We start from the raw sequence: 24,631 nt of genomic DNA, 5'->3' as shown, positions 1-24,631 counted from the left end.
CGGAGCCTGCTTCTCCTATTCCCTCATAGAGAGTGCCTTACCTGATAGTGTAGTTAGTTTTTTTCCTTTTCTTCTCCTTCTATTTAAAACCAAATGTTTTTGTTTTAACTTTATCTTTGCAGTTCTTCTCATAGCTTAGGTTTCCATTTTTCCCACCTTCCTGTCCTTCCCAACTGGGAAGCCTTTTCCCTTCGACCTTATGCCTGGTTCTCCTGGGTTTAAGAGTTGCGTTTCATGCGGGTCCACCTTCTCAATAACAGATGGCCACCTGCAGTGTATATCTGGGAGAGGCACACATCTCACAAAAGTGTCCCCACTGCCTCAGCCTGAAATCCAGAGCCAGAAATGACAGGGCATTAGATTGAAACTTCTCCTCATGGAGAAAATGCTACGTCCAGCATCAGGCTTGGGCCCAGATTCTTTCCCAAAGATACCCTCACTCTCTCTCAGGTCGTCTGCTGCCTCCCCCACATGCCCTGTGAAGAGAAAGTCATCTTGTGATCGTGCAGATGACAAGAAATGGGCTTCCTCCTCCTCACACTCTGAGGCGCAGCCCACCAGAATATCCCTGGCTAGGTCAGTGGCTTCAACCTCATCCAACAGGGGACATAGTTCTGGGGTTCATTTGAGTATACTGGCTCAAATAAATAGTTTGAAGATCCTATCTGCACAGACCTTCAGCTCTCTGCACCGTTCCCCAGCTCTGGGCACCAAGGCAGCCCATTTGCAGGAGTTACGGCACCGATGAAGCCTTTGACTGAGAGTAAAACCTCAGCACCATCAAAATCATCGGCACCGACCAAGTCACCAGCAATGACTGACTCATTGACACAGAAATCTTTGGCACCAGCCAAGTCTTCAGCACCATCTTCTGAAATTTCAGGGACATAAACTCTCCCCTCCCCACCGTGTGTTACAATGGCACCAATGATGCTCCTTCCACTTCTACAAAACTTCAGATACCCTAAAGACCTGTTGGTATGTGACACTCCAGAGTCTCTGCTTCTTCAATGGGAGGTCCCCGCACTTCTACCCACCTCTCCAGACTCATGACATTTCTCCCTCTCTCCGCTGAGGATGGCATCTCCCTTCCCCAGTGAGGAGGAGGACAGAGCTCCATTGTTCCCTACTGGACAAATTGCACCATCTTATCCTCACTATATGGAGACTACCTGTGGGCCCTCAATCCTGGCAGGGACCACCATGATGCAGCCACATGTGCCACTCCCACCAAACTGGCCACAGGGGGACCCTTGGGCCACGTACCGGGCACAATTCAGGATCCCAGAAAGCAAAGCCAGAGACCTACACCTCTCCCTTCTCCATTAGTGTCTCACGCTCAGGAAGTCAAACTGCCACCAGTACCAACTGAGAAGAAGGAAGAGGAGGCTCCCCCAACTTTACATTTTTCCTCCTCACCTGCCAACAGGTCTGGTATACTTATCTCTCTCCACCTAACGCTGACTCCTTACAGGACATAGGATGCATTCTCCATTCCAATCCACAGACGCTTCATCTCAAAGCTTGGCTCCTCCATGGTTCTGGGGCCCGGAAATAACCTGCTCAGACACAGTCAAAAAGATACTTTAGAATAACAGGCATGACTCGACCAAAGGCACTTACATTCACAAATGGACTAGATTTCACTGCTGATGCACCTCACACCAGGTTGATGCAGTGGCTCTGTTGCCACTTATTTTTGACTACATTCTACACCTCAAACAGTCAGGATTGGCCAGTAGCTCTAATTAGGGTACACTTGGTGACAATCACTACTTTTTGCTCACCCATTGATGGTCACTCCATCTTCACACACCCATTTATGAAGCGCTTCTTGAGGGGTATTCAAAATCTCTATCCCCATATACAAGACCTGACCCAAGCCTGGTCCTACCTTCTCTGACTAGGCCCCCTTTGAACCAATGGCAGCCTGTTCTTACATCTACCTATCAATGAACACGGCCTTTCTTGTTACCATCACTTCTGCTAGATGAGTGGGCGAAATCTTGGCCCTCCTGGTATATCCACCATACACAGTGTTTTATAAAGGCAAAGTTACACTACCACGCCCAAGATTCTTATCTAAGGTCCCAACATCTTTTCATCTCAACCAACCAATACACCTCCTTTGCTTCTTTCTGAAGCCACACAGTAATCAACAGGAGGCAGCTCTACACACCCTAGACATGAGGTGCGCATTAGCCTTCTACTTGGACAGGACTAAACTGGAGGAAATTGCCACACTTTCCTCTCCACCACCGAAAGATCCAGAGGCACTACTATAACGAAACAATGCCTCTCTAAATGAATCTCACAGTGTATATGTTTATCTTACAAACTCCATGATAGACAACCTTCTACCTCAGTCAGAACACATTCCACATGATCGTTGCCTACCTCAATGGCCTTTCTTAATGTCCCCATTTATGACATTTGTAAGGCTGCCACATGGGCATCGACAGACACTTTCACCTGGCACTACACTATTATGCACACTCTCCTTGGACATGCTGTCCTATCGTTGGCAGTACATGTCACTCCAAAGCCCATCCTTCCAACTAGGAGCACTGCTTTATAGCCACCTACAGTGGAGCACCCACAGCGACATCACTCAAAGAAGAGAGAGTAACTCACCCTGTGCAGTAACTGAGGTTTTTCAAGATGTGTCCCGCTATGGGTGCTCCACTCTCCACCCTCTTCCCCTCTGCTTTGAAGCCAAAAACATAAGCTCTGTGGCAGAGAAGGAACTGGGGGCAGTCGGATCATACAGTGCTATATACACGTCCCGCACACAGCGCGGGAGAGGGGAGGTGCGCATGTGAAGTCCATCAGGCACAGTTGAATATCTCTGTTCCCAGGTGCAGGGGGTGCAGCCGCACCTAGAGTGGAGCGCCCATAGGGACACACATTTTAAAGAACCTCAGTTACTGCACAGGGTGAGTAACCCTCTCTTTAATTCATATGCCCAGCTCTGCCGGCTAGACCAGGTTGAAAGCACCACTAAATTTGAGTGAAAGTTCTGGTGTATGGGCTGGGGGAGGGGATTCAGAGCAACACCCAGGTCAGAGCCCTATAAAACATACTCTGAGAGACCACATTTTAAATCTTTCACCATGGTGGCTTCAGCCATACTCAAATGTGACACAAGCACAACTGTTCTGCATACATCCAGATGAAACTAGTGTGTGTGTCAGTGTGGAATGTTCTGTACTTATTTCATTAAAGAATCTGATGTACTGCACATGCTCAGTATGTCATCTTCAATCTCTTCTAATGTCTAAGGTTTTTTTTTCCAAAACCACTTGTTACTAACTTGCATAGCTACTATCCATCACTGAAGATCACAGATTTATGCCAAATTTGACATTCTAAAATAAAATGAAGCTGTCTGAGATATAATGATTCAAAAAAACAAACATATTTTAAGTATAAAATAGGTCTGTTTATTTTAAGGTTGGGAATAGAAGTTGCCAGTCAAAACCAGTTCAATTTTCTTAGAACTTTAAAATAAAAATCACCTTTCAGATGAGACCAATTATAAAACCATATTGGCCCACACTGAAAATCATTGAGAAAATTGTAAACAATTTGAGAATAAGTATTTAGAAGCATGAAATGCCCAAATCAGCATCACTAGCTCCTCTCTCTAATGTATGCACAATAGATTTATATACACTATTTAATTTGTCAGCAAGAATTGTTCTTTTCATAATGGTGGGGTTTTTTGTGTCCAAGCTTGTCATTGTGGAATCCACTCCGTTTTGTAAAGTGAACTACATTATAAGAAGCAAATCTGAAACCATTTTCAAACCTTGGCAACATTGATGCGCTATTTTCATTTAGAAAAGGCACACGATTACACAGCTGTAAGTATTTTAAAAAATCAGATTTACTTCCCTTCTATTGAATTACTGTTGAAAATCAAAGTAAAGGTTTTTATTTTTTTTCTTTTAACATATTTCAAATAAGTATCAAAACTAATAAGCATTAAGGTTGATGACTAGCTTTCTGCCGTTGTAAAATCTTTCGCTCTAATCTCAAAAGCACTATTAAAATGGACAAAGGACAGACTTGAAGGATTTCCTGCATCTCCCATAGGCATGCTATGGTTTCATTTTGGTTTAAAGAGCAATAATATACAAAACTGTATGATCTACCTACAATCCTACAATAGTGATTTTAGCAACTAAAATAAAAAAATCTAAATCTTTTGATATATTTAAGATATATTTTATTAGTATAAAATATGTCTGAGTAAAAGCATAATAGATTTCAGCTAACATTAGTTGTGGAAAAAATGTCTTTACTGTTTTTGAAATGTACACATTTCTGTTACTACATCATTTTACAGTGTCTGCCAGCACTGTTAACTGGTTTGTAATTTTCCTTTCTTACTCCTTCAAACTGAAAAGAATAGATGGGATATAAAACCATTACAAAGAAAATTTCTTATCCTCGTGTGGAAGTTTTTCCATTTTTTTAAAAAAAGTAAATTTCCGTATTTGCTTAACAGGTTTTTCAAAGTTTTTATTCCTGTGATTCTGGGTAAATAGTAACTAAACAAACAGGGTCTGCTTTTCAGATGAGATGCTGCACACTCATAGCTCCATTTAAAATCAGCAGGACCCGAAGGAGCTCAGCATGTCTGACAATCAGCCCCAAAGTTGTTTTTTTAAGGTTAGAAATAATATTATTTCGTGTGTGTGTGAAATATATTTATTTAGAGAGCAACAAGGACAGGATCTCAAATCTTTTCAGAGGGAATGTTCATTTGTAAAAGTTTAGTTTTCTTCTTGGCAGTGTTGGAGCGGAATGTTGGATTTAATTTAAAATGATTAATGAGATTTTGTCAGACTCCCTGCCTTTACCACCGCTGCAGTTTGTCAGCACAACAACCTGGGAAACCCGGACGCCACTCTGTCGCCCCAAACAGCTTTCCAGGAAAAAATAAACCTGAGTAACTAGTGCCAGGTACATGTCAATGGTATTGTCTTTCAGCTGTTGACAGTTTAACTCTAAGTTAGGACGTTTACACATTCTGAGGAAGTGAACATCATTCATTATTTAAGTAGTCCGGTTTTGAAAATGGATACAACTATACTCTTTTTAAAATGTTTTCATAGTTTAACTTACTTTTAAATATATATTAAAAAATCAGATCCCCAGAAATTAGATTTTAATTAAAAGGAAGGGTGAACAAAATATGGTTCAAAAACTTGTTCAAATACGTTTTTCTGGAGCAACCTGTTTCATTTCTGATTATAAATCTGAGAGTTTGATCCTTACAACCCCTAATGCATGTGAGTAGGTTATTGCAGCCAAAAGAACTACTGACCATAAGTCAAGTTTTGCCATATAAGGCCCTAAGTCAGGCTAATTTATACATGTCCACACATTGTGGTCAGAATCTATTTCATAATCCTGTAAAGATCACTTATGCAATAACCACATTAAAGAAAATGAGTAATTCATTGGGAGGTGCTTTTTTGTTTGTTCATTCTGTTGTTTAAGAAAATTCTTTTTCTCACCTTCTGTGATTTGCATTTTATTCTGTTGTGCAGAAATTTTACTTTGCCCACATAAAGCCTGCGTGTTTGGACTCTTTATGAATGAGGTGTGAGGAGGCTAGGGAGGTAAACTTCATTCCACAGCCAGGGTTAGGGGCACCCAGACAGCAGCCCCTTTTGGCCAGTTGTATGGGGCACTGAAACCATTAGATCTTTATGTGTATGCATCAACAGTTCCCCACCTCCAAGCCATCACAAAATGGACCTTCTGTTCTGACCTTGCAGAGACCAGTTCTCCCAGCCACTCAGCTGGCCAGTCTCCCCATGCAGCCCCATGTGAGCCAAGCACGATAGAGGGCTTTGTGCTGGCCTTTTATACCATGGGTGAATCTGGCCCTTCTATAATCAGAGAACGTCCTAAACAGCACAGTTATTGCAAAAACACTTTTCATTGCAAGACTTACATTTGCATTCTACAGCTTGGATCATCTGTGTGACAAAGCAAAAACAAGGAAACTATCCAACTGCAAAACTGTTTCTCCTTTCATATATTCCTTGATGATGACTAAGACTTTCCATATGGTAACATGACATGTAAGCTCTTATTAATGGACTGCACTTAATTAAGTGCATCTGTCATATTTGTAACTGGCAGGTACCTTCCATTTCTCATGTGATGTGTCAATGAAAGACTTGTGTATAGGAAAAGTACTCCACGCTAGAACTGTCTTATTAGAAATATGATCAGAATTGACTAATTTCACCTTTACTAATAATGTCTAAACAATTACTAAAATAGAGAACTTATAGTTAGTAATCTAACTCTTTTGGCAACTTCCGTTTCAACCATCCTTTTTATAAACCCATTAATATTATTTCCTTTTCTTGGTATTTATCATTATTGTTATTATTTAAGTGTTGACAATTTACTCAGTGCTATATAAGCCACAGTGTAAATATTCACAGTATTTAAGACTTAATTTGAGGATTTAAATACCAAACAGGCCTTGTACTGGCCCTCTAGATAGTAGTGAATTTCACCCAAAATAACCTGAAATGCTTACAGTATAAAAGCTTGATCCTCTAAAGTGAGTCATGTTTAATGTTACTGAGGAGAATAAACATGGATCCTAAGAGACAAAATGGAGAAGACAGGATGTCCTGGACTCCTGGAAAGCCTAGAAGAAGGATTAGATTTGAGTTTCAAGATAGTTGTGTTTGTTCACTTTTTACGGGCATCTTGAAAGTAGTGAGCTTGAATACGGAGAGGGTAATGGCCTAGAATACACAACACATCTATAACATCAACAATCTTGCTCCTTTTAAAATACAAACTGTATTCTATATATTTTGTTTTTCAGAGTACAGTGCAAAAAACATAAGAAATTAGAAATGTGAAATTATTTTACAATGAGTATTGGAAAGTTAAATTACAGATATAAGCTGTATATAAGCTCCATACCAAAATCATACAAATAAATGTTGCAACCAGCATGTCATAAAGCATGTATTGGAAAGTTAAATTACAGATATAAGCTGTATATAAGCTCCATACCAAAATCATACAAATAAATGTTGAATCTTTATGTCTAATAAATTTAATAACCATAAAATGTACATAATGGTTGTTTTATACCAGGAATATCTAATTAAAATCATCCATGCAAGATTATTAATTTTATCTGTTTTAAAGGATTGTCCATGACTTTGTAAAATACAGCAACATGAAGCATCTCGTGTAGAATTTGTGCTACTTTAGAGGATGAGTATGCTAACAACTAGGAACTAAACTCAACAAAACCATGTTGTTTTTGTGCTGCATAAAAAACCTACTCAAGTGAAATCCTGGCCCCACTGAAGTCAATTGCAAAACTACCATTGTCTGCAATGGGTTGGGATTATACACTCTGTGTTTGGAATGAGTAAAAACTGATTAGTAATTTAAGAATTTGTCCCCCTGACAGCATTCCTTTCATAGTTTGAAGATTGTTTCTTTTTTGCATACCATATAAGTAAATGAACATTGCCATAATCCCAGTAACTATAGAACTAGACTTCTCGCACCCTCTGAAAAAACTCTTTTAACAGTGAGGGTGATTAACTCCTGGAACAAACTACCAAGGGAAGGGTGGATTCTCCATCTCTTGATGTCTTCAGATCAATATTGAATGTTCTTCTGGAAGATCTGCAAAACCCAAGATATGCTTTAATCACGCATAGAAGTTATTGGGCTCAATACAATGGTCATTGGGTGACATTTGTAATGGCCTATACTATGCAGGTCAAACTAGATCTAATGGTTCCTTCTGGTCTTAAACTATGTGAAACTATACAGACAGAACAGTGTATTGGCTGTGACCTTGTGTGAGTGGGGCAGCGCTCACTGAAAATACCAAGGTCAGGGCAGGCTGCAAAAGGGAGAGCAGATAACTATTAGTTTTGTGAGTAACACTGAAGTTAAACTCGCCAATGAGTCACAAACTGTGCTTCTGATCCCCCACACTGGTTATTGAGACAATGAAAAAAGAAATCACACAGCCCCCTTTATTGCATTCCAATTCCCTGGCTCCCAAGCAGCATATGGGTCCAGTACAGTGAGAAGTTATTTAAAAACTCTGCTTACTATTCAAAATGTTCTTCTGACCCCAAAGGGTCAGCCATGTTACCAGGTCAATATTAGTTTGGATCTTACCCAAAATACCATGCTGACAGCCAATCCTTTAGTGTCTAAAACTAAAGCTTTATAATAAAGAGAAAAGAAAGAACTTGAAGAGAGTTGTTAAATGATAAAGCACTCAGATACATACAGAGACTTCAAAGTCCATAAATCAGGTTCTTAGCAATATTGGTGAGTTTGCTGGCTTGAAAGTCTCTCTGGAATACATCCACAGCTTGGATGGGTCATTCACTCCTTTGTTCAGACCCTTGTTTGTATAAAAGTCACTCCAGAGGTAAGAAGCAGGAATAAATACAAAATGGAAATGATGCAGCTGCCCTTTATATTCCTTTTGCCATCTGGTTTGTACTTCCTGTGTACAAGCTTCACAGCACATGGCATGGAAATACCTTGGAGTCCCCTGTCCAGAGGCATGCCCCTACAAGTTCTGATGACTCAAAGTGTAACCCCTAGCTTCTTTCAATGGGTTCTTTGTACAGCTGATGACTCTGGATGGGCCATCCAGCAGGCTCCGTGCTGATGCCAATCTGTCTGAGGGTATCACCAAGAAACACAGCACAAGTTTGGAAATACAGATATACCATACATATCTATAATTCATAATACAAAAGTGATACAAACATATAAACAAGATTAGCATACTTGGTCAATTATAACATTTTCACAGATACCTTGCATGGCATATCTGGCATGATTGACTGCAATTTTATAATATTGATATTAATAATACTATAAAGCACTTACATATTTCGTACAGTGTCACATTGGCCAATGTGAAAGAAAAAGTGAGTGATATCACACTTAGTAAGAGCATCCAGCTTTGATCGGCGCGCTCAGCTGATAACCCAATATCAAAAGCCAAAAGAACCCATATCTCACACACACATTTTGGAGTTCCAGACTATAAGACTGACCCTTCTTCTGATCAAAAGAAAGTTGACGCACATTCTCACAGGCAACACAGTGGTGCTCTTTTGCATAAATTACCAGCCTTCCATACTGTATTCAGTAACAAGTCACCTGTAGGAATGTTGTGGAAATGTTGTGGCTCAAACAGAGCACTCCAATCAGCGGTATATCTGACCAGTATGATGCACACTCTGGCTGACAATCTGACTACCGGGTGGCCTCTGAATGAATCTTTACAAAATAGAAATAGAATCTTTGCCACCAGCCACATCATAAAGTGTTAGAGCTTCTGCTTGAGAGCTTAAGTGGGGTAAAAATATGATTCCCCCTCTTATGCTGTGGGATATGTCTAATATTCAGCTTTCACCCATTTTTTTTTTACTCCCAAAAGTCCCACAGAAAATTTGACAGGACAAGGCATAAATAATGATATACTCAGCATGGGCTTGAACAGTTTGTTTTCAAATCTCCTAGTCTTTCTGAAAAAGCCTCTGTTCTTGTTCCTAAAGGAAAGTCAGACCCTGCATCTGGGTCTTAAATCTCTTCATATCAGGTTTGGACTAGGTTTGTTAGCAGTCAAACTGTACACATTATCAGTACATGTTAATAACATACTGAAATCATGAAAGCCATCCACCATACATTTCCATGCTGTCAGATAGAAGCATTTTAAAGTTTGGGGAAATAACTTCAAGATCTTGCCCTATTTTTATCATTCTTGTCTATCTTTTATCTTTAATAAGTAAGATCTCTCTCTCTCTCTCTCTCCAATGGTGAAAGATACATGGCTTGCTACTATGTTCCTACAATATATTAAAATTCCATTCCTGCGAATTGTCACAAAGATACTTGTGGATAAGGACTATGTACTTCATTTTAGACACAAATTTATCTCCATTCTACTCACATGCAGACTAAAGCCTTTTTATTCTCAACAACCGACAATTAGAATGCTGAATAGTGATGTGCTTATATAAAGCATCTCTTATGTCAAAGACATTAATTATTTCAAGAGTCTTCATCTACTATTTTAATTGCATCCTTCAATATGAGTTTTCATCCTACATTATGTCCCACAGCTGGGCCTCAACAGAGTGAGACAAAGGATTTATTTTTATAGCAAAAGCTATGAAGATGCCATATAATTCATTGCTATGGTAAATATTAAAGCAATCATTAACCAAGTTTACAGCAATCAAGACTGGTAAATAATACATTGAACTCTGTCACACTACCTTATGTGATGCTGAGTGGTAAAAAGAGTCTCAGATATACATTTTTGTCAGAAAAACAAAATGTACATAGCCTCAATTCAGCATATTTTATTCATAGGAAAATATGCTTAACTTTGAGCATGTGAGTAATCCTAACTTTATTCAGTAAAATCCTTAAGTATGTGTTTAGATTTAAGCACGTGAATAATCCCATCCCTATTCAGTAAAGCACATACTTAGCTTTCAGCACCTGGTTAAGGCCCATTGAAGTCAATAAGACTTAAGTGCGATGTTGAACTCCATATGATTTTATGAAAATATGCAAATGAATATCAATATAATGTAACTGGAATATGCTTCATGAAAAAGGTCTCTTGTAAGGTATCATTACAAAGCTTATCATCTACTGAGTGTGGTCATCCTATTTGTATAAATGTATCATTCTTGTATCTGAAACTAGAAATATGAAATATAACTCTGAGGTCCTATTGTAATTATACAAATTGTGGGCCATTAATGGTGGTTTGGAATCTTGATGACTCCCATCAACTAGGATAATTGGTTGTAAATGGCTCTGTTTACTTGCAAGCCTTCCTGTGAGTCAGGCCAGGAAGAATGAAGGCTTGGGGGTCTCACAGGACATGTGACCATGTCACCTGGTACTGGAATCCATCTTAAATGTGGTGCTTTTCCATTTAGAAGGAGGGGTGGTGACCCAGAGAGACAAAAGATTCCCACCTTGTGTCAAAGCTATATAAGGGGGTGGAAAAGAACCAGTCATGAGAAATCCCCTAGTTACCACCTGAGCTGGAGCTAACAAGAACTGTACCAGGGGAAAGGATTGGGCCCAGACTAGGAAGGAGTCCAGTCTGTAAAAGAAGCTTATTGGAACATCTCTGAGGGTGAGATTTTATCTGTAATCGGTTTCTTAAATGTATTAGGCTTAGACTTGTGTGTTTTGTTTTATTTTGCTTGGTAACTTACTTTGTTCTGTCTCTTACTTAAATCCTCCTTTTTATACTTAATAAAATCACTTTTGCTTATATATTAACCCAGAGCAAGTAATTAATACCTGGGGGAGCAAACAGCTGTGCATCGCTCTATCAGTGTTACAGATGGCAGACAATTTATGAGTTTACCCTGTATAAGCTTTATACAGAGTAAAACGGATTCATTTGGGGTTTAGATGCCATTGGGAGCTTGGTGTCTGAGAGCTGGAGACAGGAGCACTTCTTAAGCTGTTTTCAGTTAAGTCTGCAGCTTTGGGGCTCATGGTTCAGACCCTGAGTTTGTGTTGCAGCAGGCTAGCATGTCTGGCTCAACAAGGCAGGGTTCTGGAGGCACAAACTGGCAGAGAAAACAGGCTCAGAGGTAGTCTCAGCACACCAGGTGACAGTCCCAAGGGGGTTTCTGTGATCTAACCCATCATATCAAGCAAATGCTTAAGTGCTTTGCTGCAGCTGGGTTTATAGTGCCTATGCAGATCCCACTGAAGTCAATGGGAGCTGAATCAGGCCCTCTATGATTTGTATTACAAAAGGTGACCACAGTATGCAAATGAGAGTGACAGAAATGCCCATAAAATGAATTAAATAAAAAAGAAATGAGAACAAATTGGACAAAGCTTATATACAGGGAATATGATCACAAAGAAATAGAGTTTGTACCAGTCTATGGGCAGTAGCCTGAGTCCTTCTGGAGCTAGACCAAATTAACTGCTTTTAGAACCAAAGCTGTAGATGTAGGTCATGATCCTGCAAGTAGTTCCATTTGGGTGAGTGCAAGAGTTCTTCTAGAACCTGGAACAGCTTGCAGGATGGGACCATACTTCTCATTGTACTTTCCTCAAAGCTCTTTATCACCATTCCCATTTTACAAAAGGAGAAAGCTGCAGCTCAGAGCAGTGACTGTATATTGTAATTTCTTCTAATTAATTCACTAGTCAAATGTACATGACTAATTTTTTTGTAAGTTGTGTTATGGGAGTTTTTTCTTGGTATTTTTGTTTTGTTTTACTTTTAGAGAATGATGGTAAAGAGTTTATTGGGAGTATTTGATACTCAATGGGCCAGGTACTTGGGTACAGCCAGAATGCATAGAACACAAATCAGAATGTAGTGTGCAATAGTAGCTTAAATCTTTCCTTTGCATAGCCCTAATATTGGTGATGCTCTGTGCATGCTATTCCTCCTGGGCTGGGTTACAGCAGCCTGAGGGCTCCTCTAATTTATGCCAGCCTTTAATGGCTAGTGAATGTCAAAAACACAGCCTAAGATCACTTCGCTGGGCCTATCCCTTATTTCTGCAACAACATCCCCTTTCCCCTGCTAGTCTGGGAATGGGGAGAACATGTGGCATACCAGCCCCTAAACTAGCTTTACACAACCACAGGATCTCCCTTGCACTGGTGTGATCCTTCCTGGGGGATACATGGGGGAAAGATAGTGGCGGCATGGCACAAGAGTAGCCATAATGCACTGGAGGTAAGGCCTTTGTTTTTTATTTTATTTAACATTTCCTGGGAATTTATCGGTGTTTATAAAAAAAATTAAAAACGGATGAAAATCAGCAAAAACTGAAAATGAAGGAGCAACAGGCAGGGGGTTGATGGGTGTCTTCCATTCCCTGTTGGTCTGTTGCTTAAGTGGTCAGATGGTCTTGGCTACTGCAATCTGGCTATTTGCCTATCTCATTCCCTGCTACACAGAAGAAATAGATGGGACTGGGCTGAAGGGCTGGGGTCAGGAAGGGGCTCTGTCCAGCAGGGAAAGCAGTTGGGAACTATCACCCACCTCCCTCAACCACTGTGAGACAGGCAGGGAGCCCCTCTCAGCTGCCAGGACCCAGCCCACTGTTTGGCTTGCTCCCCCTCTGCACAGCAGCCAACATCAAGCAGAAGTTACTCTACACTGTGCCATTCGGTGAGAACTCTGCAAGGGAGGAGACAGGTGCAGGGAGTACCAGACAAGTACTTGCAAAATTTGGGTTAAAAGTGGGTAAAACCCAAATACTTTCTTTTTAAAAACTGGGGAAATTTTCATATAAATGTGGTAGAGCTGAAAACAAAGGGCCTAAGGCTATACCCAGTCTGTCTTTGTTAGTCATGACTGGTTATGTAAGTCACATGGTGTTGTTTTTGTTCCTCAACTAGATACCCAGGAGGAGCCAAGAGGGTTTGAAGCCAGTGTGAATTTGAGATAGTGAATAAACACGACTAGAGAGACATTGTTAAACCTTTTCCTTTCTGGCCCACGCAGGCCTTCCCCAAGGCATCATTCCTATAAATATGAAACCATGGTAAGAGCAATTATCTGGATGCAGAATTTAACTTTCTGTCATCATATTCACACAAAGTAATTGTGGGAGGGGGTGTTCTCCAGAGCAAATACTAATGTGAGTTTAAAACGTCCTATGCCAAAGAGCTCAGGCATACGTGTATAAAATTTGCTCTCTAAAAGCATCCATGCAAGTAAAATTCAATTGCTCAGATATTGCAAAACTGAACACAAAAAGAATGAACAAGACACAACAAATTCATTTCTACATTTGAGTTCACAGTTTCAATTTTTGCTATTGATTACTCAATTTATTCCTTGTCCTATGCATGCCTCAGTGCACAGAAATTACAATGATGCACCCTATCTGTCCTCCATAAATATCTAAAAATAGAAATGCCTCAGCTCTTATTTCCTCTCCCTCACCACTCAGTGCTGTGTGCCTTTTTAGGTGCTGTGCTTTGTGCCTGAAACAGCACCCCCTTTTCATGAATGCCAAGTAACTTGCTCCCCTTCAAGTCCCTCTTCAAATCCGTACTAATCTAATTCTAACCTTTCCAGTGGCACTGTCCACTCCTTCTGAGGCACCCGATATGCAACAAAACAGCTATCTATCTATCTGTCTATATATGCTACAACACACAAGAAATCTTCAAAGAGGAACAACTTATGTAAACTGCTTTCCTTGTAAGATAATGCTTTCCCAAAAGCCCTATTCCCTTTGACATAGTCTCTATTTTTTCTTCCTACTCACCATAGTCGGCCTTCATTATTTGTTGTGATCTCTGTCTAAATTATGCAGTAAGCTTCTGGAGAATGGAACTGGTGAATTTTGGGGCTTGTAGTTGTCATATCTTACTTAATGACCCTGGAAGCAGAAAATGGGATTCCTGTGATTTTAAAACTGGCATGCGTATGAGAAAAATATACATGACCATGATCACACTGTAACAGGGAGCTAAAATTTATAAGGGATATAAAGGAACTATTATAGGACATGCTGTCTTTAAATAATTATGTGATGTGTCAAAGGGGTAACCATTTAGGTCTTAGATCTTCAGATGTAGAAAGAGACTGAGGAAACTGGTTGACAATGCAGATGAGATTAAAAAAAATTGACATGCATGTTGACATTGTTTTGGGGATTAGTTGTGATGAATATAATGGGAGTTAAGCAATTATTTTTTGAAGTAGTGTGTGACTTTTATGCAGTTTACAAGAGCAGATATCACATTCTGACAGTGTATGGGATTGGTGCTTTTTATTTGTGAATTGTACCTGTAGAGTCAAGGAGACAGATTCAGAAATGGTGGAACAGTGTGCAGTTTCATTGGCTTTAATGGAGTGGCAGACATTTATACCAGATCTGAATTTAACCCAAGAACCCATTTCTCTTCACATTTTCATTTTTGTGTGATAGCAATGTACTGTATAGAGTACAATGTTATTGGTTGGATTTTATGATGCTAACATTACAACCATTAAACATTACCTGGTGGTGATGTCACAACCATGAAATCTGTAGTTATTCCTGCTAGCTCACATTGGGTGTGCCACTTGTTCTCTCTCTTGCTCATATTGCAGTGCAATTACCGAGGATCTTCAGAGTATATACAACTGGGAAACCAAGTAAAGAAAGTTTTAGTTACTTCAGATAAGAGAAAACCAACTCGTGAATAGCACCTCCTCATGTATTTCTATTATTTAGCGCATACTGCGAGTAATATACATATAGGCTGGATCCTAAAATGGTTTATACTAACAGGTCTGTTGACATCAGTGGAACTATGCTGATTTTCACTAGCTGAAAATCTGGCCCTCTACTCTAACCCCAAATCAAAGTCAATTATTTTCATATTTGGAGGGGGAAAAATATTATCCCAGTGCTCTTGTGATTTCACACCATAAAAAACGTAACAGGTTTGTGACTTCTGTTTGGTAAACCAAGTCCTGATGCTGAAGTCCTCCCACAGACAAAACCGCTCATTGACTCCAAGAAGTGCACAAGTTTTCTTTAAGGCTCATATATTTCTTTGCCATTGAATTTTCTCAATGGAAAAAACAGAGCATTATATTTAGCAAGAACTGTAGCCTTCAATTACAAATATGTTTCAAATTAAAGTAAAATTTACCGATGACTGAAATACAAAGACTCCTTTTCTGACTGGAATCTCCAGTAAACTTTGATCAGTTCTAGTGATATTATAAAGCATTTCACAATTCCCAGATTTAATGTTTTTCAGCAGTTTATTCCTGAATTCCAGTCTTCTCCAATACAAATATCACTGAGAATTAAAAGGCAAAACCTGCTCAAATGTGTGTGTGTGTATACCTTAGCAGAGGGAAAACATTTAAGGAAGACTGACTTCATAAATAAATAAATAGAAATCCTTTATTATTTGTACATCTTGCTCGTCTCTGGCTCTTTCTATGTAGTGTTTCTTCTAGAAAGGTGTATAATTTTAGAAGGGAAAATGCTAATATTGTTAGAACTTTTAAATGGGTGTGCAGAATAACGCTTATGCCCCAAGTATATTTTAGGCTCTCAGGACAGGATATTCTAGGGGTTTTTTTTTAATTTAATGTACTAATTTACAAGTAAGTTACCTGTAGATATCTGAACTCCCAAAGAGAATCAAAAGGAGAGTTACATTATTGTGGATCATATTCCTCTGTAGGGTTTAGACTGAACAAATCCAGCATCTTGGCAGGGGGGTTAGACTTGATTACCCTTGCAGTCTTCTCTAACCCTATTATTCTATGAAGACACACAGAATATTGCTGAAATGGTGTGAACTTTGCGTCCCTATCAAACAGTACTATACCTTTAAGAGGAGAGGGTCTGTGCCAGTTATCTGCTGTAGCATCAGAGACATGAGAAGCTGCCATAAGTAAAGAGTTAAGCAAAGCAACCTTTGGAGATTTAAAGGGTGACCCAGGAAAAATTAATCATCCTGTCCTTGCTCAAACTCTAAACTTCGGCAGGGCATTTCCCGGAGAATAAAGAAGGGGGAACCCCTAACTGAAGAGGGGAGGGTGCGGGACTTCTCGCTTTATATTTCACTCTTTTGGAGGGTCTTATGATCTTCCTAGGTGGTGAGAGCTGGGGCACTTTTTAAGCCATGTAAACTGGAATAAATGCATTAACAATGAAGGATTTCCAGTACGCTTCCCATCGGCAGCGCTTCCATTTAGTTACACGTGCGCGACGCTCGTCCTGATCCCCGGTTCAGATGAAATCACAATTTGCAACTGCACCTCCCTATCGCTGCTTCTCCTGTGCAGGGGAATCATTCTTCTTAAGCGAAGTGAGCTCCCTTGCCTCCTCCTCTCCGGCTCCGCCTGTTCACTCCCTACTCCGGCAAACTCCCCCATTTCCCATGCAAATCGGCGGGATCTGTACACTTTTCTCCCCGCGGAGAGAGTCAGGGCATGATGGAATCCTTTCCTGGGTTCTTGTGGTTGACAAGTGCGGTAGCAGCAGCTCAAGCCTCAGCAGATCTTCAACTGACCTAAAGCGTCCATTGAAGTAAAGGGTGCCATGGCAGTTTACCCCGGCTGAGGATCTGCCCTGAAAATAATTAAAAGGAATCTAGTTGCGAAAAGACACCCAAGAACTGGATCAGGTGGACTATTCGGTTGCCCAGGGAATGCCATGCAGGCTGTCACCGCTCATAGAAAGAGAACGCACTCTTTCTATACAAGACACCGCATGAGAAAAGAGCCACCCTTCTTCATCTGAAAGGCACTAATGTAGGAAGAGAGAGAGAGAGAGAGAGAGAGAGAATCTTGTCACCCCTTGGGGCACAGAACCTTTGGACTGAAACTGTTCAGTCAAATTAGGAGAAAATTGAAAACAGCAAACATAAAAATAAAAACGAATCCGACTTGTGTGCAATGCTAGGGATGGTGAAAGGGCATTTCAGTCATTGAGGAGAGTCAGACAAGCTAAATTGAGATTTACCGATCCCACTGAAGGCATCGGTCAAAATTGGTCTGAGATGCAAATCTGTAGGTTTTCTTCTCAGTGAAAGTGAAATTTAGTAACAATGAATTACTGGAACCATTTTCCTTTTCCAAGCAGACAGCACACATTTATCTTTTCACTGCGATTAGGAGAGAGCCCTAGGAGCTGCTGTTTGATCTCAGATGTAAGCCACAAAAGAATCCGAACAGCATAGTTGAGTAGTAAAAGATATTTTATCCCCGAAGATTATTCGGTAGATAAATTTCACATGTAAAGCCAATTTATTCTGTCTTTATCGCAGAACAAATGTAAGGCCTCAACTAGTACCATTTAAGTGGCTGTAGATAGGGTAAATTATATTGCAATTATTGTCCCTCACAGGTGATATTGATGATAACTTTTTGAAAACTCTCCCCTAAACTCCCTTGTGTTTTACCATTATTTTGCTCTGCAGATTCAGTGTGAGACATGAAATAACTTGCACGCCTCGGGAAAATAATTGACCTACTAGGCACCAGCGATGTAGATTTCACAGTTTATTTGATTTGTGAAGGTACAAATGCAGATTGGATTAAAGAAAAACCAACTCCTCCCTGTGATCTAAGAGCCTGCTTAGATCCTTTGCAGGTCTAACTATTGTAAAACAACATCAGGTTTATGGTCATTTCGCCTGTGTCACCAGCACGTAAATCACCGTCTGGGTTCCCGCCGCAGGATGGAGAGACAGCAGGGAAACCGCTTCGGCACGGCTGGGGTTGGAATTAACCTGGGCTACTACCACCAGGTTATTTACCGCGCAGCTTTTTGCAAGCTGCCCCTTTGCGATCCTGTTGTCCTACAGGACAGCCAAAAAGGGCACGTGTATCTTGTAACAGAAACAAGCCGCGAAAGCATCCCGTGCATTCTAGCGTCACTTCTGGTGCAGTTATCAGAGCCAATTACATCTCCTCTTTGTTTTCCTTGTGTAAATGAACGGGGGAATCTGGCGAGGTCTCGAGTATTTATCAGTTTATTTGAAATGAGAATATACAAAATAAACCTGCATTTTTCTTGCATTCGGGTGGGTTGTTTGAAGTCTCCAGGTTAGGAATTTAGATAAGAGGAATCGCAGGCAAGCATAGCCAGATATCAGGGTGCCAGACACCAGATAACCTTACAAGTGCCTCCCCCTCCGCCCCAGGGGCTGCCTTCACAGACAGGGGGAGAAGAGAAGAGAAGGACAAGCTAAGGTCTCCGAATCGGGACAATTAGGAGTTAAATCTCCACTACCAGATCGGGGGGAGACCCTCGTGATAAAAAAAAGGACCCCAAATGCTGAGGTCTTCAAGATGCAGTTTCGATTATTACAGTTTCCCGGCAGTCCCATACAAAAAGCAGGAAGGGCACATCTGGGGTTCTGTGGAAGAAACATGTTATATATTGGGCTTTTTCCGTACAAAGGACCAGAGCCTGTGATCTTTACTAAAGCAAAGCTTTCACTGGGACAACTAGGAACTTTGAGTGAGTAAGGACCAAGTAAAGACGGCAGGATTTCATTCTTAGCTTACTACAAAAAGGGGCCCAATAAGGTGAAGCCCTTGCGCGCCCTAAAAAAGTCCTATTAGAAGTGCACTGTCCTTTATCCTGCTTAGTGCTGAGCACCAGATGAGAGTAGGGACTAAGGAGCAATACGCTGGGTCCGGCTGTCTGAGAGTGTTAAATGCGCAAGAAATATAGGATCTTTTCACGTGGACTTTGTTCAGATAATTTGTCCCCACCAGGAGGAGGATGTGGCGATTAGAGTATAAATAGAAAGAACAAACAACTCTTTTTATGCTCACACTGATTGCAAGAGGAAAGCAGGGCGGGATTTTATTTTATATTTTTAAGATGGGGAACCTTATTTATTTTTTTAAAAAAGACCAATGGGGGGGGGGGGAGGCTAAACTGTCAGCTGTTTTCCAAACATCACATTAATGCTGCCCAGAGCTTTGTCGTAATGTGACTTTACTGTTTTCAAATGTGTTTTCCAACCTGTAATCGTTTGTTTGTTATGTCTCGGCAGAGAACAATGAAAGCAAAATAGGAAGGGGGTGCACTGGGATTTGTTATTTATGTGTGTATTTATTTTTGCAAAGCAAAGCCACATTTTTCATTTTGAGCAAAGCAATAATCCCAAAGGGCAAGGGGGGCATTTAAAAGCAGCAGATAGTTTTTCCCTTTATTTGATTACAGACCATTTCGTTGACACTTTTTCGTCCCCCTGTACTTCAAATAAAGGGTTTTAAACAAGTGTAAAATACACGGCCACGTTTGAATCGGAGACTCAAGAGCGTTAGCATTTGCATTTGCCTCTGTAATGCAGAACAACGGCCGAGAAATATTTACACTTCAAAAGTTTAACAAACACACGCAGGAAACTTTTAACTTGATGAGCATATTAACAGCGACCTTCAATACTCTATTTCAATCCTATGTAGACCATCAGAAAGAAAAGTGGCATATGACAACTATATGGCATAGTTTTGACCACAAGACCAGTGCTCTCTTGTTTAACCTACTGGCTCGAAAATACTGGAAGGTGTTTATATTTACGGCCCGAAATTATTTTCTAAACACAAGTCCTCCAAACAGTTAGAGCTTCCAAAATAGGAAGGGTTTATTATTATTAGTAGTAATAGTAGTAGGTCTCCAGGAACATTGCAAAATTAACTGTTATGTCTCCAAGTATTTTACAGAATAAAACTGACCGATTAATTTTAACGGACACAAACTAAATTCTTTCAACGAATCTGGATGCAAAATACATGTAAAATAATGTTCAAATTTTAAATTGGCGAATGTGTACGTGGCAGGAACCCTGCGAAAAGCAGCTGGCCCACATTGTTATTAGTCTAATATTTTCAGGCAGAAATTAGATGTGAATAAATCTTTAATCGGTGCTCACTTTGTTTGACTGCGAACAAATAGAATAGCAATAATTTTCTTGTTCCAAAAGCCGCAGGATCAGCTACAGAAGAGTAATATCTCTGGTTTCAGAGTAGCAGCGGTGTTTGTCTGTATTCACAAAAAGAAAAAGAGGACTTGTGGCACCTTAGAGACTAACACATTTATTCGAGCATAAGCTTTCCTGAGCTACAGCTCACTTCACCGGATGCATTCAGTGGAAAATACAGTGGGGAGATTTATATACATAGAGAACATGCAACATGCACTCTCTGCAGCTGACAATGATAATAAGAACATTACAGATGTTCTGCTTGAAATAGCTACACGTTGCTTAGATTTCTGCCCTGACACTTTTTAAAGGGCGTTTTTTAAATAGCCTCAATTGATCTAGTTGTTGTTATTAAAATAGTAGCTTTCTTAGAGTGAAATTCTATTTCAAAGCACAGAAGAGTCTTGATTCAAAAGGGAAGAGTGCGTTTGGGGAGAGGTGAGGAGGGGGATCCCAATTTGGTCAGGAGTTATTTTTCGGCTACTAGAGAGGTTACTGACTTTAAATATTTTTTCCCTCAATAACAATTATTGGACTAAAGATTTTACTCTACAAACCAAATCCTCCATCCTTGCGCTCCTTTACGAGCAGCCAGTTTACTAAACAGGTTTTACTGCTGACCAATGCCCTTTACCCAGGGGGTCTCGTCCACAAGCTAGAGCGAGACAGTATATTTTCCATCCACTGACTGGCTCATTAATGCCAAATACGTGGGTGCTAGTTGCTTCTCATTTACTAATAAAACGTTACTACAGCTAGATTAAAAGTGTATTTGGAGTACACACTGTATCTGAACGGTACTTTCATGCTATTTTTCTCAATGCCTCCTTTCCTGATCTTATTATTACTTGCTCCCGTTTGAATGTTTATAGGTAATAAAGAACTAATTCCATTCTTGGTAATGATTTGCTCAAGGCGCGCATCAATCACTGGCATCAGGACCCATCACAGCCACTAGGGTCCAGTGTCCCACGTATACAGCTGCTGAGAACGAAGCTCCATGAAAACAAAGGAGGAAATAACAATGTGTATGTATTTCAAGCATTTTGTTTACTGAAGTCTAATTGTAGTGTGGTGAGTACAGAGAATAGTCTGTTGTTCAGGAAGGAAAATATTTGAACACAGTGTTGAAGGAGCAGGTGAATATTCTGCATTTGGACGGGGTTTGTAGCATTTCGGATCTTTGAAGCCTCCGTGTTTGCTGAATATAGGTTCTGTGTCCCATCCTACCCGTATTGAATAGCAAAGCTTTAATAGTGCAGGACCAAGCCCTCAGAAATCAATATCAGGACCGAGTATTCTTCTCGCCCGCCTGCCAAACCGGAGATCAAGAAAGCTAACGTGTGCAAAATATCATGGCCCGGGTTTTGTTATTTCCCCCCTCTCAAATCTTACATTAATTCCCAGGGAAAGGGCGGGGTGGGTCGGGGGGGGGGGGAAGAGTTTACTACACTGGGGCTTTTGAGCAGAAAGATTGTGTTCTCTGATTCCACCAGTTTTATTTATATGGTTTAGGGTAATATATATTGGATAAGAGCAACATGGAATCCGAAAAACCCCAAAGTCTGGCAATAATTCCTCCTTCAAAGGATCAGAAAATATACACTCAACAGCACTGAAGCAAGCAGTGCTGTCTGTTACAGATAAGTGACATCATGTAGAATCTGAATGCCTTCCCCATTATTCACTTAGAGCAGGTTTTAAGGTTATGTTCCAATTTGAAAATGAGAGTTGGTCTTGCTGCTCCATATTATATTACCCGTCCCTTATGCAATGGATCATCACATTAAATGTCAGACAGAAGAAGAAAATGGAAAACAAGCTCAAATAGAGAGTAGATAATATTTCCATGAAGGAACATTTCGCTCTTTAACAAGTTCCCTGCACGCTACAATTATGCTATAAACTCGTTTTGATTATGCACCAGATTGTAGACTGCAAACCATGGAGCTACTTTTAAAAACTATTCTTGGAGCAAACTTTTTCCATGGCAGTCAATTAACTGAACAGTGAAGTGTCTATCTTTGCAGAAGGAGTTAATTTCTTATTTCGATCACTGATGCTGGGGACACACACCTAACCAGGGCTCTCTGGTTGTCAGGCACAAATGCAACATTTATAACTTTGTAAGCTTTTTTCCTTTAGTTAGTGCTTCTTTTGGATGGGGTGAAAGGAGGGAAAGTTTTGTTCTAAGTATTAAAGCTGTCTAGCACTAGCACTAGACGAAATCACCATGTACAGTCTTCACTGGCAAACTCACTTTCGCGCTAGCTCTTTTATACCGAAAATTCTGAGTGAGACCGTGGACGAGAGAAATCACTTTTACCTTTATTCTTTGGAACCACTGTCACTATTCTCCTCTCTTGCGACATCGGCTGTCCTTGGAGATCTCCTCTGTCCTCTAGAGTGTCCCTCTGTCACCTAGAATGACACACAATTATATTAAATGTTTAACAGCTTCTCCCACTACACACATACTTACATTTTTGTTCATTGCATTTTGACAGTACACAAAATCCCCCCTTCCCTTTCCCATATATGGCATTCCTGGAAAACAATCTGCACCTACTCTGGGAACCCATCAGTTGTTTACACAACCAAGTCTATGCCAAACGCTGTCATAAAGTTCCTTTCTGTTTAGATATTCTAAATGCACTTAAATCCCGGTACTCTGCTAGCAATATTTTATTATTATTTTTTCCACTGGCTGATGCTCCCTCCATTTGTAGGAGACCCTGCCCAGCTGCAGCAGCCCAGAGAAAATCCATTCGTCTGACTCTAAATCGACTCCAAAGTGTTAAGAAGCAACAGCAGATCAAAACAGAGCCCAGCATACATTAGTACCTTCAAGATTTGTTTAAACAATTGTATAGACTGGTTCACTCTGATTCAAGGATTGTTCTGCTCCCTTGATTATACCTGTCTCAGAAATCTGAAGACACTTGCCACAGGCAATTAACTCGGTGTCCATCTCTTTGCCACTCCCGGAATTTTAGCAGCTCTGCTCTGGAGGGGGTTCTCTATTTTAATGATAAGAGATTGCTACACTGGATCTGAGACTTTTGTTATTTTGCAGCGGGATCCAACCTTTGGCTCTTCTGACGGCTATCAGGACTCCCTGCTGCGTAAAGGCATTTGTTTTTTGTTTGTTTAATGTTAATGTCCACCTATCAAGATGAGCTTCAAACTCTTATTAAAACAGCCTCCAGCCCCCGCACGTTACACAGGGCAAAATAAATCAAATATTGAGAGGTCTGGTTATTTTATGACGTTAGCAGGACAGCCGAGTCCTTGACACGGACATTTGATTTAAAGCTGCCTCGTCAGAAATAAAAACAAATAACTTAGAAAATAAACCTGACAAGAGCTACAACTCCAAATACGTGTATGGACGGTAGAACAGAAAAGTAAATAAATCTTGGTTACCTAATTGAAAGGAAGAAGAAAGCCGGTTGTATAAATAGTGCTTCACAAAGAGGAAAAACAGAACACAAATGACACGAGACAACTGGCAGCGCATACGCATGCGCGTCGATGCGGCGCGCCTGGGCGCAGCCGGGATGGAAGCAGCTCTGTCAGATCCTCACGGCGCTTCCCCACTTGCAGAGCGACTGTAATGAAGAGCTGTTTGCCAGCTGAAATCTGCTTTGTGCAATTACTGCTGAGGGATTAGACTCTTGCCTTTTCGGAGAGGAATTTGAATTCACTGGGAGCTTTCCCTCCACCCTCTATTTCTGCTCTAGCCACCTCAGAGAAAGATGCAGGAGGAATGGGGGTGGGGAGGATTCAGTGACAAGGGGGAAAGGATTAGAGACATGGAAAATTTACATAGGAAGAGAGGTTGGAAAAACGGAGACTGATTGCTTTAAGAAGGGATAGGAATAAGAGGGGACAAGAGAAGGGTTTAGAGAAATTAGACTGGCACTTCTATTCACCCTGTCTCATTATACAATAAGGAAACATCCAGGGAAAACAAAAAACCAACCAACCCACCCTGATAAAAGGAAATACTTTGTCCCCCAATTAGTCTGTTGTACTCAAGATGACAACGAACAAAGGAGCTTCAGAAAAGGACTAGACAGCTCTGTACATAAGGAGAATACAC

General features: G+C 40.4%; 1 long non-coding RNA gene across 2 annotated transcripts; it reads right to left on the bottom strand.

The window, feature by feature from the left end:
* Nucleotides 1–7,620: 7,620 nt before the first annotated feature.
* LOC102935179 lies at nt 7,621–24,029 on the bottom strand. 2 transcript variants are annotated; one of them, XR_006290445.1, is made up of 5 exons: nt 23,953–24,029; nt 22,853–22,947; nt 15,075–15,199; nt 14,337–14,450; nt 7,621–7,692 (listed from the first exon to the last, which is right to left on the bottom strand). It is a non-coding gene; the product is annotated as an uncharacterized LOC102935179 (long non-coding RNA). The 2 variants fall into 2 exon arrangements; XR_005224998.2 differs by lacking the exon at nt 23,953–24,029 and adding an exon at nt 20,476–20,585 and having other exon boundaries at nt 22,853–23,016.
* Between the last annotated feature and the right edge of the window lie 602 nt (nt 24,030–24,631).

Source organism: Chelonia mydas, chromosome 4 (genome assembly GCF_015237465.2).
Source record: "Chelonia mydas isolate rCheMyd1 chromosome 4, rCheMyd1.pri.v2, whole genome shotgun sequence".
NCBI classification, from domain to species: Eukaryota; Metazoa; Chordata; order Testudines; family Cheloniidae; genus Chelonia; species Chelonia mydas.
The sequence above is the reverse complement of the archived record's forward strand: the minus strand, read 5'-3'. Positions and strand labels throughout refer to the sequence as shown.